The sequence below is a fragment of the Oncorhynchus clarkii genome, chromosome 2 (genome assembly GCF_045791955.1).
Source record: "Oncorhynchus clarkii lewisi isolate Uvic-CL-2024 chromosome 2, UVic_Ocla_1.0, whole genome shotgun sequence".
NCBI lineage: Eukaryota > Metazoa > Chordata > Actinopteri > Salmoniformes > Salmonidae > Oncorhynchus > Oncorhynchus clarkii.
The window spans coordinates 15,109,223-15,125,721 of NC_092148.1; the positions used below are offsets into that span (position 1 = coordinate 15,109,223).

Consider the following 16,499-nt stretch of genomic DNA (forward strand, 5'->3'; position numbering starts at 1 on the left):
ATGTGAAAACAGCACATTTCTATGAAATCACTGGGTAGGATAAAGAAAAACAGTGATTTTCAAAATCTGCAATCAGTTTTTAGCCAGAGGGAGGGCATTTTCTTTCTCCCCACGTCACTACAAATTTCACAGTGCACGAAAATCTATGTTTGAGGATTTCATTGAGTAGAACTTTATATATTTGTTTATAAAAGCGATAAAATTGTGCAGTTTTCACATATGTAGACACTGGTATCGTGCTGGAGATAATGAAATGAAAATATATGAAAATGTATGCTCTCAAGTCGTTCAGGATAAGAGTGTCTGCTAAATTACAAAAATGTGAAATGTAAAATGATGTTGAAAAGTGTTAGAATTGACAGTTGTGTTAAGTACTTATGTAAAAGTACTTTAAAGTACTACTTAAGTCGTTTTTTGAGTATCTGTACTTTAGTATTCATATTTTTGACAACTTTTATTTTTACTTCAATACACTCCTAAAGAAAATGATGTACTTTTTACTCCATATATTTCCCCTGACACCCAAAAGTACTCGTTACATTTTGAATGCTTAGCAGGACAGGAAAATGCTCCAATTCACACACATATCAAGAGAACATCCCTGGTCATCCCTACTGCCTCTGATCTGGCGGACTCACTAAACACAAACGCATAATTTGTAAATGGTGTCTGAGTGTTGAAGTGTGCACCTGACTGTCCATCAATTTAAAAAACAAGACAATTGTGCCGTCTGATTTGTTTAATATAAGGAATACTATACTTTTGCTTTTGATACTTATGTATATTTACAACCAAATACTTTTATACTTTTACCCAAGTAGTACCGTACTGGTACTTGAGTCATTTTCTATCTTTACTTTTACTCAAGTATGACAAATGAGTACTTTTTCCACAACTGGGAATTGCCCTTTAACAGTGGAACTTCCTCGTTGAATATACACGGGCACATGTCCACTCTTTCTCTATTACTTCTTTCTCTCTCGCATGAGTTTGGATATGTTTTACATACATTAGTAAAGTGAATACACATCTGCCTCTGAAGCACAAAGATGCAGTTATACGGTACATCACGTTTGACATTGAGTATTACAGAATGCAACTAAAAGGTTGGATGTGTGACAGATTCAGGGGAAAGAGCATATTAACGATTTTGAAAGGGAGACAAAATGCTAATGTAGTTAGTGTTTGCATTTTTGTCCATATCTATGTTGAGACTCATTATACAGGTTGTCACCATAGCAGAGTGTTTGTTTGTTTATTTATTATTGCACTATCAAAGCTCATTGAATCGATTGGAAAAACGGAATTATGCAAATATAATTCAGTTTTAGTGCTTTCTCCATTCAGGGCCTGCAAAACACACCAGATGTACTGATATAACACTGTCTCATCAACCTCATGTAACTCTTCATTTAACAGAATCTCAAATAAATATTTTTTATCCATTTAATCCTTTATTCATAGACGTGATGCCGTTGAGATGACACATCTCTTTTACCAAAAAGGCAGCAATATACAAAAATATCCTTGCTCTGTACGATTGGTGTCTATGAGTTCAATTTATTGGGTTAGCTTTTCAATAGCTATGCGTGTTGATCAAACTTTTAAAAATGTTTACCTTTCTTTGACTAGGCAAGTCAGCCTTTTATGGCTGCTGTCCCTGTACAGTGATCAACATCAGCGGAAATTTCATAGTGACAACTAATAGTACTCGATACAACTCAGCTTAGCCAGCGCTACACAAAACGCAGAAATAAAATATAAAACATTCATTACCTTTGACGAGCTTCTTTGTTGGCACTCCTATATGTCCCATAAACATCACAATTGGGTCTTTTTTTAGATTAAATCCATCCATGTATACCCAAAATGTCCATTTATGAAACCCGTCTGATCCATGAAAAAGCACCGTTCCAAAACGCAACGTCATTTTTTAAAATTAAAAAAGTTGCCTATAAACTTTGACAAAACACTTCAAACTACTTTTGTAATCCAACTTTAGGTATTAGTAAACATTAATAATCGATCAAATTGATCACGGGGCGATCTGTATTCAATAGCAGTGAGTCTTGAAATCATGGTCCATATTCTCCCTTTCATAACTTCCTCCGGTGTACTCGACGACAGGAAGTGCCTATTTCTCATTTAACCAAGGATAAACTTCAACCCAATTGCCAGTACTGGCGACATCGTGTGGAAGCTGTAGGAACTGTAACCTGGACGCTATCTATTTTCCCTTGCCATAGACAATACAGAGACTGGCGGAGGGATATTTTTTTTGTGTTTTTTGTGAACAGTTTTCCTTGGGATTTTGCCTCCTACACACATTCTGTTATAGTCACAGACATGATTTAACCACTTTTATAAACTTCAGAGTGTTTTCTATCCACACATACTAATCATATGCATATACTATATTCCTGGCATGAGTAGCAGGACGTTGAAATTTTGCGCGATTTTTAACAAAAAGCTGAGAAAATTCGCAGTCTCTTTAAGAGGTTTTAAGAACACATTCGTATTTACACTCAGCAAAAAAAGAAATGTCCCCTTTTCAGGACCCTGTCTTTCAAAGATAATTTGTAAAAATCCAAATATCTTCACAGATCTTCATTATAAAAGGTTTCCCACAACAATCCATAAGCAATTAATGAACATGCACCTGTGGAACGGTCGTTAAGACACTAACAGCTAATGTCACAGTTGTGAAAACTTAGGACACTAAAGAGGCCTTTCAACTGACTCTGAAAAACACCAAAGGAAATCTTCCCAGGGTCCCTGCTCATCTGTGTGAACATGCCTTAGGCATGCTGCAAGGAGGCATGAGGACTGCAGATGTGGTCAGGGCAATAAATTGCAATGTCCGTACTGTGAGATGCCTAAGACAGCGCTACAGGGAGACAGGATGGACAGCTGATTGTCCTCGCAGTGGCAGAGCACATGTAACAACACTTGCACAGGATCGGTACATCCGAACATCACACCTGCGGGACAGGTACAGGATGACAACAACAACTGCCCAAGTTACACCAGCAACGCACAATCCCTCCATCATTGCTCAGTCTGTCCGCAATAGGCTGAGAGAGGCTGGACTGAGGGCTTGTAGGCCTGTAGGCCTCACCAGACATCACCGGTAACAACGTCGCATATGGGCACAAACCCACCATTGCTGGACCAGACAGGACTGGCAAAAAGTGCTCTTCACTGATGAGTCGTGGTTGTGTCTCACCAGGGGTGATGGTCGGATTCGCATTTATCGTCAAAGCAATGAGCGTTACACCGAGGCCTGTACTCTGGAGCGGGATCGATTTGGAGGTGGAGGGTCCGTCATGGTCTGGGGCGGTGTGTCACAGCATCATCAAACTGAGCTTGATGTCATTGCAGGCAATCCCTCCCTCATATGGTACCCTTCCTGCAGGCTCATCCTGACATGACCCTCGAGAATTACAATGCCACCAGCCATACTGCTCGTTCTGTGCGCGATTTCCTGCAATACAGGAATGGCAGTGTTCTGCCATGGCCAGCGATGAGCCCGGATCTCAATCCCATTGAGCATGTCTGGGACCTGTTGGATTGGAGGGTGAGGGCTAGGGCCATTCCCCCCAGAAATGTCTGGGAACTTGCAGGTGCCTTGGTGGAAGAGTGGGGTAACATCTCACAGCAGGAACTGGCAAATCTGGTGCAGTCCATGAGGAGGATATGCACTGCAGTACTTAATGCAGATGGTGGCCACACCAGATGCTGACTTACCTTTGATTTTGACCCCCCCTTTGTTCAGGACCAATTATTCAATTTCTGTTAGTCACATGTCTGTGGAACTTGTTCAGTTTATGTCTCAGTTGTTGAGTCTTGTTATGTTCATACAAATATTTAGGCATGTTAAGTTTGCTGAAAATAAATTAAGTTGAGACAGTGGGAGGACGTTTCTTTTTTTGCTGAGTTTACAGTGACACCCTACCAGGGAACAGTGGGTTAAGTGCCTTGTTCAGGGGTAGAACAACAGATTGTTTTACCTTGTCAGCTCTGGAATTCAATCCAGCAACCTTTCAGTTACTGGCCCAACACTCTGACCACTAGGCTACCTGCTGCCCCAAAGAGTTGCCAGTTATTTCAGATACTGTAAGTAAACAAATTAAGTCTTATTTGGTTGTTGCTAAGTTCTTATTAGAAGGAGTGTATAACAGATTAATATGCAGTACGTGTACGTTGGACAACACCACATGTTCAATAGTATCTGAAGGAGTAGTTCTAAATGTCACTCCAATGTGCTATATGGTCAATTACTAGTCACAACCCACTGAGGGGAAACCACAACCATAAACAGCAAGAAAGGGGAAAAATATAAGGTTTGTGGGATGTCCCCCTGACCCGTTTGATTTACTGTATCTGTATCTGTGTCTCTTTGACCTGTGGCTGAAACTACTGGAGCTTGATGATGAGTTTGGAGGGTACTATGGGGTTAAATGCTGAGGTGTAGTCGACGAACAGCATTCTCACATAGGTATTCCTCTTGTCCATATGGGTTAGGGCAGTGTGCAGTGTGGTTGCGATTGCGTTGTCTGTGGACCTATAGGGGCGGTAAGCAAATTGGAGTGGGTCTAGGGTGTCAGGTAGGGTGGAGTTTATATGGTCCTTGACTAGCCTCTCAAAGCACTTCATGATGACGGAAGTGAGTGCTACAGGGCGGTAGTTGTTTAGCTCAGTTACGTTAGCTTTCTTTGGAACAGGAACAATGGTGGCCCTCTTGAAGCATGTGGAAACAGCAGACTGGGATGAGGATTGATTGAATATGTCCGTAAACACACCAGCCAGCTGGTCTGCGCATGCTCTGAGAACGCGGCTGGGGATGCTGTCTGGGCCTGCAGCCTTAACACGTTTAAATGTTTTACTCACGTTGGCTGCAGTGTAGGAGAGTCTGCAGGTTTTGGTAGCGGGCCGTGTCAGTGGCACTGTATTGTCCTCAAAGCGAGCAAAGAAGTTATTTAGTCTGTCTGGGAGCAAGACATCCTGGTCCGCGACGGGGCTGGTTTTCTTTTTGTAATCCGTGATTGACTGTAGACCCTGTCACATACCTCTTGTGTCTGAGCCGTTGAATTGCAACTCTACTTTGTCTATATACTGACGCTTAGCTTGTTTGATTGCCTTGCGGAGGGAATAGCTACACTGTTTGTATTCGGTCATGTTTCCGGTGATCTTGCCCTGGTTAAAAGCAGTGGTTCGCGCTTTCAGTTTCGCGCGAATGCTGCCATCAATCCGCAGTTTCTAGTTTGGGAATGTTTTAATCGTTGCTGTGGGTACGACATCACCGATGCACTCGCTCATCGAATTAGAGTATTCGTCAATGTTGTTGTTGGACGCAATGCGGTGGAGATGGAGAGTGACCGCATTGCAGCCGTGAGTAATTGGCCGACTCCCACCACAGTAAAGGAGGTGCAGCGGTTCTTAGGGTTTGCCAACTACTACTGGAGGTTTATCCAAGGTTTTGGTCAGGTAGCGGCTCCCATTACCTCACTGCTGAAGGGGGGCCCGGTGTTCTTGCAGTGGACAGCTGAGGCGGACAGGACTTTTAGTCGCCTGAGGGCTTTTTTTACCCCTTGGCTCCCGTGCTGACTCATCCGGATCCCTCTTTAGCATTCATAGCGGAGGTGGATGCATCCGAGGTTGGGATAGGAGCTGTGCTCTCTCATCTGGACTGACCACTGCAATCTGGAGTACATCCGGGCGGCGAGGAGACTGAACCCGCGCCAGGCAAGGTGGGCCATGTTTTTCACCCGTTTTGTTTTCACCCTTTCTTACAGACCAGGTTTCCAGAACGTGAAGGCAGACACACTGTCCCGGCTGTATTACACAGAGGAGCGGCCCATGGATCACACTCCCATACCAGGCCTCCTGCCTGGTGACGCCGGTAGTGTGGGAGCTGGACGCGGACATTGAGCAGGCATTGCGTACAGAGCCCGCTCCCCTCGATTGTCCCGCTGGGCGTCTGTACGTTCCGTCTGCTGTCCGTGACCGGCTGATCTATTGGGCCCACACATCGGTCGGACAGTGCGCTGTCTGAGCGGAGTACTGGTGGCCCACTTTGGCTAAGGACGTGAGGGTTTATGTTTCCTCCTGCTCGGTGTGCCCAGTGTAAGGCTCCTAGGCACGTACCCAGAGGTAAGTTACACCCCTTACCCATTCCACAGCGGCCATGGTCACACTTGTCGATCGATTTCCTGACCGATCTTCCCCCATCACAGGGAAACACCACGATCCTGGTCGTTGTGGATAATTTCTTGTCGTTGTGGATAAGTCCTGCCGTCTCCTCCCTCTGCCCGATCTCCCTAAGGCCCTACAGACTGCGGAGGCCTTGTTTACGCACGTCTTCCGGCACTACGGGGTGCCTGAGGCTATAGTGTCTGATCGAGGTCCCCAGTTCACTTCAAGGGTCTGGAAGGCGTTCATGGAACGTCTGGGGGTCTCGGTCAGCCTTAACTCAGGTTTTCACCCCGAGAGTAACGGGCAGGTGAAGAGAGTAAACCAGGATGTGGGTTGGTTTCTGAGGTACTACTGCTAGGACCGGCCGGGGGAGTAGGCAGCGTTCATTCCCTGGGCAGGGATGGCCCAGAACTCGCTCTGCCACTCCTCCACTAACCTCACCCCCTTTCAGTGTGTATTGGGGTATCAGCCGGTTCTGGCTTCTTGGCATCAGAGTCAGACCGAGGTTCCTGCGGTGGACGATGGGTTCCGGCGTGCGGAGGAAACATGGGACGCCGCCCATGTCCACCTTGTCCGCCGTGCTGCGCCAGAAAGTGGGCGCAGACCGTCACCGCAGTGAGACCCCAGTGTTCGCACCGGGGAACCGGGTCTGGCTCTCGACCCTCCACCTGCCCCTCCACCTGCCCTACCGGTAGCTGGGTCTGTGGTTTGTGGGGCCATTTAAAGTCCTGAGGAGAGTCAACGAGGAATGTTATAGGTTACAGCTTCCACCCGATTACCACATTAACCCCTCGTTCCATGTGTCCCTCCTCAGGCCGGTGGTGGCTCGCTCCAGGAGTCTGAGGTGCGGGAGGTTCCTCCGCCCCCTCTGGACATCAAGGGGGCCCCGGCGTACTCCGTGCATTCCGTACTGAATTCGAGATGTCGGGCGTGGGGCCTTCAGTACCTCGTGGACTGGGAGGGGTATGGTCCAGAGGAGAGATGCTGAGTTCCGGTGGAGGACGTGTTGGATCCTTCTCTGCTACGAGAGATCCACCGTCTCCACCCGGATCGCCCTGCGCCTCGTCCTCCGGGTCGTCCCCGATGCCGGTGTCAACGTGCTGCTGGAGCCGCGCGTTGGGGGAGGGGGGGGGGGGGGTACTGTCACGACTTCTGTCGAAGTCGATGCCTCTCCTTGTTCGGGTGGTGTTCGGCGGTCGACGTCGACGGTCTTCTAGCCATCGCCGATCCATTTTTCATTTTCCATTTGTTTTGTCTCGTTTTTCCACACACCTGGTTCTCATTTCCCTTATTATGTGTTGTGTGTTTAACCCTCTGTTTCCTCCATGTCTTTGTGTGGTATTGTTTATCTGTGTTTATGTATGCTCAGTTTAGGCTGGTTGCGCTGGGTTATGTTTAACCCGTATTTTGTATTTCGCGTTCGTTTGTGCCGTGTGCTTTAGGTTCGCCAAATAAATGGCTCCGTGTTACTACCAACTATCTGCTCTCCTGCTCCTGACTTCCCACAGCCCTTCACGCATACCCTGACACTCCCGGTCGCAGCCATCTGCGACAGAGCCTGGACTCGAACCCAGAATCTCTAGTGGCACAGCTAGCACTGCGATGCAGTTCCATGGAACCACTGCGCCTCTCAGGAGGCCCAGGAAAGAGAACTTGATGACCTTTGGTCTAAATCTATTTCTGCACTGTGTACTACTACTATCAAATAGTAAATGAATCTCCATTTATCTAGTGCCCAGATCTGGAAATATTTTGGGAAAACAAACCTATCTCTCTGCTCCTGCTTACCATACTCTTCTACAGACACACAAAATACAAATTAACCTACCAATGCCTGTAATCTAAGGCAATGATTTGATTGAAGGTGTAAGTATGGACCAAGTTGATTATTGTGACATGATTGTAAAACCTACAGTACTGTAAAATACAGTCCCATCTCTAACTGCTGTTTGTGTGTCATCCCAGCATATACACATTCTGCTAATGGAGGGGGAAAGGAAACCAGGTACTATGTACTGTCATGTCATGCATTTAAATGTCATGCATTTCTGTTTTCTCAGCTTTGATAGCACATTTGTTTAACTCAGATGAATGTAATACCAATGTATAATATGTCCCTTGTTTATGGTATGGACATCATGCAGGTGCACAGATAAGCGACTGAGCTGCTTTTGTTATTTTGATGTGGCCATTTCATGTAGAAAGAGCTGCACATTGGGTGACATATCTTGTCTGTCTATCAGATATCATGATCAGTATAGTAGATACTATCGTTGTATAAGACTATAATGATCATCACATATAAATATCTCATCACACAATGTAGAAGAAGATGGGTCATATAGTAGTAGTATAGTAGTTATAAAATAACTATAAGATAATATACAGTAATAGTTTAAACGGCACCAGAGCCAAGCTTATGGTAGCCAACGTTGTATATCTTGGCATTGTTTCTGCTAATCCACAGTCTGACATTTAACCAGGTTTATAACCTGGGGCAGTATGCGTGGCCTTTTTACTGTAAGGCTGAGGGACTTTGCACCAGGAAGAGAATATTATATTGAGCTTGCACACACACCTTATCTTGTCAAGTATTTACAACAGACTGTTGCCTTGGCTACTCAGCGACGACAAATGTATTTCTGTCAAGTGCCATGAGCGCTAATGTGGTCATTTGGTTGCAATTGAATCTCCTGAAACTCAACCGAAAAAAATACGAAAGATATAACTGGTTCTGTGTGACAGGCGGGGTGATGGGTTTCTACTAAACTGACAGATGGTATGTTTTAAGATGGCCATACCAAGGATCATACCAGGGATTTTCAAAACCTACAAACAGTTTCTGGCCAGGGGGAGGGTCATTTTCTTGCTCTCACGTCTCCTCAAATTTCACAATGTTTGAAAATCATTGTTTGAGGATAATCATTGGGTAGAACTTTTTAGCTATATATATTTTTCTACAAAACTTAGAAATGGGCCGTTTTCACGTATGTAGACACTGGTATTGTTCAGGAGATTCCCAAACCATTTTCTACATTGTAGAATAATAGTGAAGACATCAAAACTATGAAATAACACATATGTAATCATATAGTAACCAAAAAAGTGTTAAACAAATCAAAATGTATTTTATATTTGATATTCTTCAAATAGCCACCATTTGCCTTGATGACAGCTTTGCACACTTGGCATTCTCTCAACCAGATATACCTGGAATGCTTTTGCAACAGTCTAGTTGGCTTCTTTTCCTTCACTCTGCGGTCTGACTCATCCCAAACCATCTCAATTTGGTTGAGGTGGGGGGATTGTGTGCAGCACTCCTTCACTCTCCTTCTCTTATTGTCCTGTTGAAAAATAAATGATAGTCCCACTAAGCCCAAACAAGATGGGATGGCGTATCGCTGTAGAATGCTGTGGTAGGCATGCAGGTTAAGTGTGCCTTGCATTCTAAATAAATCACAGACAGTGTCACCATTAAAGAACCCCCACAGCATATCACCTCCTCCTCCATGCTTCACCATGGAAAATACACATACAAAGATCATCTGTTCACCACACCACGTCTCACAAAGACACAGCAGTTGGAACCAAAAATAAAAAAATGGTACATAACAGAACAAAGGACAAATTTCCACCGGTCTAATGTCCATTGCTCGTGTTCCTTGGCCCAAGCAATCTCTTCTTATTATTGTTGTCCCTGAGTTGTGATTTCTTTGCAGCAAATCGACCATGAAGGCCTGATTCACACAGTCTCCTCTGAACAGTTGATGTTGAGATGTGTCTGTTACTTGAACTCTGTAAAGTATTTATTTGGGCTGCAATTTCTGAGGCTGGTAACTCTAATGAACTTATCCTCTGCAGCAGAGGTAACTCTGGCTCTTCCATTCCTGTGGCGGTCCTCATGTGAGCCAGTTTCATCATAGTGCTTGATGGTTTTTACAACTGCACTTGAAGATACTTTCTAAGTTCTTGAAATGTTCCGTATTGACTGACCTTCACGTCTTAAGGTAATGGTGGACTGTCATTTCTCTTTGCTTATTTGAGCTGTTCTTGCGATAATATGGACTTGGTCTTTTACCAAATAGGGCTATCTTCTGTTTACACCCCTACCTCGTCACAACACAACTGACTGGCTCAAACACATTAAGAAGGAAAGAAATTTGACAATGTAACTTTTAACAAGGCACACCTGTTAATTGAAATGCATTCCAGGTGACTACTCCATGAAGCTGGTTGAGAGAATGCCAAAGGTGTGCAAAGCTGTCATCAAGGCAAAGGGTGGCTATTTGAAGAATGTCAAATATAAAATATATCTTTATTTGTTTAACACTTTTTTGGTGACTACATGATTCCATGTGTTATTTCATAGTTGTGCTGTCTTCACTATTATTCTACAATGTTGAACATAGTAACAACAAAGAAAACGTGGTTACACGTGGTCTGTGGTTGTGAGGCCGGTTGGACATACTGACAAATTCTATCAAATGACACTGGAGGCAGCTTATGGTAGATAAATGAACATTCAATTATCTGGCAACAGCTCTGGTGGACATTCCTGCAGTCAGCATTCCAATTGCAGCCTCCCTCAAAACGTTAAGCATCTGTGGCATTGTGTTGTGTGACAAAACTGCACATTTTTAAAGTAGCCTTTTATTGTCCCCAGCACAAGGTGCACCTCCAATGATCATGCTTTTTAATCCGCTTCTTGATATGCCCCACCTGCCAGGTCAATGGATTTTCTTGACAAAGGAGAAATGCTCATTAACAGGGATGTAAACAAATATGTTCACAACATTTGGAGAAATAAGCGTTTTGTGCACATGGAACATTTCTGGGATGTTCAACACATGTTGTGTTTATTTTTTTTAATTCAGTGTATGTTTTGTATTTATTTAACCTTCATTTTGATCATTTTGTGTCAAGATTTATTTGACAGATGAGGCATCAATACGCATACCAATATTCACATCAATATTCATATCAATATTTGCATAAATAACGAAAAGCAAAACACAATCATAGAAAACAAACACATTCTTCAGTAAAAAGGTCCTCAATCAGCCTTTTGAATTTCCCCTGAGATACCAATTCATCCAATTTTAGAGCACTGGATATTATTCCACAAAATAACTAACTTTCATTCCATATTTAAAACCAATAATACAGTGGCACAGGAAGCATAAGCAACACCGTCATACTGTACCGTGCTCTACCTGTGGAATCACACCTGGAGACAGTGGATCAAACTGTATATCAGTATGAAGGATGTAAAACAAGGATATTAGTGGATTTTTTTGGTTCAGTTCAGTTCTGTTTTTGTTTTTTATTTTCTTATTTTCAGAAGGTCAAATTGCATCATGGTTTCCAGCAGTGAACAACAGTTTGTGCAACTATTTGTGGCTTTTCACGAGAAGAGACAAAAGCAACATTCTTGACCAACTATACATGTTCCCTTTATATCAAACCCAAAGACTGCAGTTACTGAAAGTGTAGTTAAGAAATGATTAGCATCAAATGCTGAAGAAGTTCTAAGTTCCCCTCAATAACTCAAGTTGTATTCATGCTATCCTAAAGAAGAGAGAGAGAGAAACAGAGGGAGGGAGAGTGAGAGAGAGAGAGGAGGGAGGAAGAGGTTTATGGATGATACCATGCAAAGCCCATAAAAGGCAAATGTTGTGTAAACAAGGGTCACTGCCAGGAATAATGCAGCATTGCAACCCTTTTACAATGTGCTGGTAAATTGCAACATGTATTGTGTTGGTCCGGACCTAGTCCCATTTCCATTCCACCTGCTGCTTTACATGTCAACCTTTACTCTTTGGAGTCATATTTATGAGGACCATGAAGACTGGACTGGCATAGCAACCTGTTTAGTTTTGGTTCATCGCCAGTTGCTGAATCATGTCTGTGCCCTCTGGTGATATTGATATTTTTTTTAAGTTGAGGATGCTGTATTTAATGTTGTTCTCTTCTGAATGCAACAACCAGTATTAAATAAGATGGTGCTCTTTAGCTAAAGGGACGACATACAATAAGTCAATCCCTTTAACCTTTAACCCGGTGATGGTAACATCATTCACAGGTTACTGCGGAACGAGATTACAGTGACGGTAACTTCCAGTCATTTTAGTCGCTGATTAACACAGCTATGCTAAGAGGTCAGGGAACTTGACTTCGACCCAGTTAACCACAGGGATGTCATACACAAACCACCGGGGTTGGCTACAGTAGCCGTAGCAGTCATGAATGGATGAGGAAAGAGAGGAAGGCATTTTACACAAGTCTGAACTCACATAGTAGTGTTGAAGTCATCATTTAAACCAGCCCACTCTATAAGGAAACAGGGAAACAATAAACACATCATCTATTAACTACCTGAAATCTCTAGTCAATGTTTCTCAGCACACGATGACTGAGACGTGTATAAAGAATGAAGAATGTTTGAATAAATATCATTTTGTGAGTCAGATGTTGAAATCCAGGACGTTACAGTATGTCAACATAACCCTCCCTGTACTAATGAGGCTATAAAGGTGTCCAAATATTTTGGGTGGCTACAGAAAGAGTGGTACAAAACTGAATAGAAGTTTTGTAATGTTAGATTGTTAAGAATGCACTGATATAAGTGGACATACGTGGTATTTTGGATTCTTCACTCCCGTTCACACTTGCATTTGCCTTCTCATTGGCTAGAATGTTCCCACCTGATCTCGCCTTCTCCCGCCTGCCTTCCATCTTTGAGGACATGTATTTCCATTGTTACAACGGTTACTCGACTGTGTTGTCAATATAATAGAACATCTTTGGTGCAGTCCATGGTGTAGTCAGGTAAAACAGTAGGTCATAGAACATACTGCAACCTGATCACCCCCTGGTGGCTCCTGGTCACACCTGCAAACACATCAGCTCAGACACACCTTGCACTCCTTTACATTGACGGTAACCTCGTCCCCGGGCTACTGGGCACAGCAGGGGAACTAGATTACAGTGACGGTAACCTCGTCCCCGGGCTACTGGGCACAGCAGGGGAACTAGATTACAGTGACGGTAACCTCGTCCCCGGGCTACTGGGCACAGCAGGGGAACTAGATTACAGTGACGGTAACCTCATCCCCGGGCTACTGGGCACATCAGGGGAACTAGATCACAGTGACGGTAACCTCGTCCCCGGGCTACTGGGCACAGCAGGGGAACTAGATTACAGTGACGGTAACCTCGTCCCCGGGCTACTGGGCACAGCAGGGGAACTAGATTACAGTGACGGTAACCTCGTCCCCGGGCTACTGGGCACAGCAGGGGAACTAGATTACATTGACGGTAACCTCGTCCCCGGGCTACTGGGCACAGCAGGGGAACTAGATTACAGTGACGGTAACCTCGTCCCCGGGCTACTGGGCACAGCAGGGGAACTAGATTACAGTGACGGTAACCTCGTCCACGGGCTACTGGGCACAGCAGGGGAACTAGATTACAGTGACGGTAACCTCGTCCCCGGGCTACTGGGCACAGCAGGGGAACTAGATCACAGTGACGGTAACCTCGTCCCCGGGCTACTGGGCACAGCAGGGGAACTAGATTACAGTGACGGTAACCTCATCCCCGGGCTACTGGGCACAGCAGGGGAACTAGATCACAGTGACGGTAACCTCGTCCCCGGGCTACTGGGCACAGCAGGGGAACTAGATTACAGTGACGGTAACCTCATCCCCGCGCTACTGGGCACAGCAGGGGAACTAGATTACAGTGACGGTAACCTCATCCCCGGGCTACTGGGCACCGCAGGGGAACTAGATTACAGTGACGGTAACCTCGTCCCCGGGCTACTGGGCACAGCAGGGGAACTAGATTACAGTGACGGTAACCTCGTCCCCGGGCTACTGGGCACAGCAGGGGAACTAGATTACAGTGACGGTAACCTCGTCCCCGGGTTACTGCACACAGCAGGGGAACTAGATTACAGTGACGGTAACCTCGTCCCCGGGTTACTGGGCACAGCAGGGGAACTAGATTACAGTGACGGTAACCTCGTCCCCGGGTTACTGGGCACAGCAGGGGAACTAGATTACATTGACGGTAACCTCGTCCCCGGGCTACTGGGCACAGCAGGGGAACTAGATTACAGTGACGGTAACGTCCAGTAAGTTTTGTCACTGACTACCACAGTATTGCCAAGAGGTCAGGGATCTTGATCAGTAAAGAACTCCAGTGACCCAGTTAACCAGGGGGATATCATACAAAAACCACAGGGGTTGACTACAGGGTAGTGTGTAGGCTTTTGTTCCAGCCCAACTCTAACACACATGATTCAATATAATCAACTATTGATGGTCGTCAACTGAAACATTCTGTTTTGGGGCATCAGGACAAGTTTGGTATCAGTAGCGGTCATGAACGGATGAGGAAAGAGAGGAAGGCATTTTACACAAATCTGAACTCTCCCAATACGTTCTAGAGTACACACTTTCATTTAAACCAGCCTACTCTTTGAGTAAGGTAACAAGGAAATAAAAACAAAATGTTTTAGCAACCTGGAATCTCTATACAAGATGGTTGAGGCGTGTATAATGGCTTCGGTGTAGAAGCTGTTAAGAAGCCTTTTGGACCTAGACTTGGCGCTCCGGTACCGCTTGCTGTGCTGTAGCAGAGAGTACAGTCTATGACTAAGGTGGATGGAGTCTTTGACAGTTTTTATGGCCTTCCTCTGACATCGCCTGGTTTAGAGGTCCTGGATGGCAGGAAGCTTGGCCCCAGTGATGTACTGGTCCATATGCACTACCCTCTGTAGTGCCTTGGGGTCAGAGGCCAAGCTGTTGCCATACCAGGCAGTGATGTAACCAGTCAGGATGCTCTTGATTGTATAGCTGTAGAACCTTTTGAGGATCTTTTCAGTCTCCTGAGTGGGAATAAATCAAATCAAAAATCAAATCAAATGTATTTATATAGCCCTTCGTACATCAGCTGATATCTCAAAGTGCTGTACAGAAACCCAGCCTAAAACCCCAAACAGCAAGCAATGCAGGTGTAGAAGCACGGTGGCTAGGAAAAACTCCCTAGAAAGGCCAAAACCTAGGAAGAAACCTAGAGAGGAACCAGGCTATGTGGGGTGGCAAGTCCTCTTCTGGCTGTGCCGGGTGGAGATTATAACAGAACATGGCCAAGATGTTCAAATGTTCATAAATGACCAGCATGGTCGAATAATAATAAGGCAGAACAGTTGAAACTGGAGCAGCAGCACGGTCAGGTGGACTGGGGACAGCAAGGAGTCATCATGTCAGGTAGTCCTGGGGCATGGTCCTAGGCTTTGTCGTGCCCTCTTTACGACTGTCTTAGTGTATTTGGACCATGATAGTTTGTTAGTGATGTGGACAGCAAGGAACTTGAAGCTCTCAACATGCTCCACTACAGCCCCATCAATGAAAATGGGGGCATGCTTGGTCCTCCTTTTCCTGTAGTCCACAATCATCTTCTTTGTCTTGATCACGTTGAGGGAGAGGTTGTTGTCTTGGCACCACACTCCCAGGTCTCTGCCCTCCTCCCTATAGTCTCATTATTGTTGGTGATCAGGCCTACCACTGTTGTGTCATCGGCAAACTTGATGATGGTGTTGGAGTCGTGCCTGGCCATACAGTCATGAGTGAACAGGTAGTACAGTAGGGGACTGAGCACGCACCTTTGAGGGGCCCCTGTGTTGAGGATCAGCATGGCGGATGTGTTGTTACCTACCCTTAGGTAACAACACAGTAAGTGATTAGACTACCTCTAATCTCTTACTTTTACCACCAAAGCAATTATGTTAACTCACAATTATATAGAGCCACATTTTACTATATGTTTAGTATCATAGTGTTTAGCATTGTGTTATATGTTCGCTATTTTGTTATGACATTGTGACAGTGATTTTTATGCTGTAACAATGAAGTGTATAGTAAATCAATCTCCCTTGCAGGTGGTCCTGATTTAATAACAGGCCTGTCCTATGTTGGCCTCCAACTGCATCCCAGGATGCACCTACACCTGGCTGCTCAAGGGGCACACTTTCAATGGGAGTGAGTTGACCTGGACCCCAAACGGTCTGGACCGCATTGTGGAGCTGCAGTGTACTGCGGTAAACACAGAGAGTGGGAGCTCCAAGAGCATAACCACAATCTTGGAGGTGAAAAGTAAGAGATTTATTTGTTTTTAACTTACAATCATGCGTGCATGTGGTCCCAGAAATGCATTCCACTATCCTGGTGTTGCAAGAGCTCTACCAACAGATCTACAGAGGCTCACACTACTGCAGCCATCACTGCAACCTGTATTAC

The 16,499-nt window shown here is 44.9% G+C and overlaps 1 protein-coding gene across 1 annotated transcript in view; it reads left to right on the forward strand.

Annotated features, from left to right (window-relative positions):
• Nucleotides 1–16,499, forward strand: part of LOC139419179 (hemicentin-1-like) — a 117,541-nt gene that overhangs the window by 66,421 nt on the left and 34,621 nt on the right. The gene's annotated exons all lie outside the window — the stretch shown is intronic.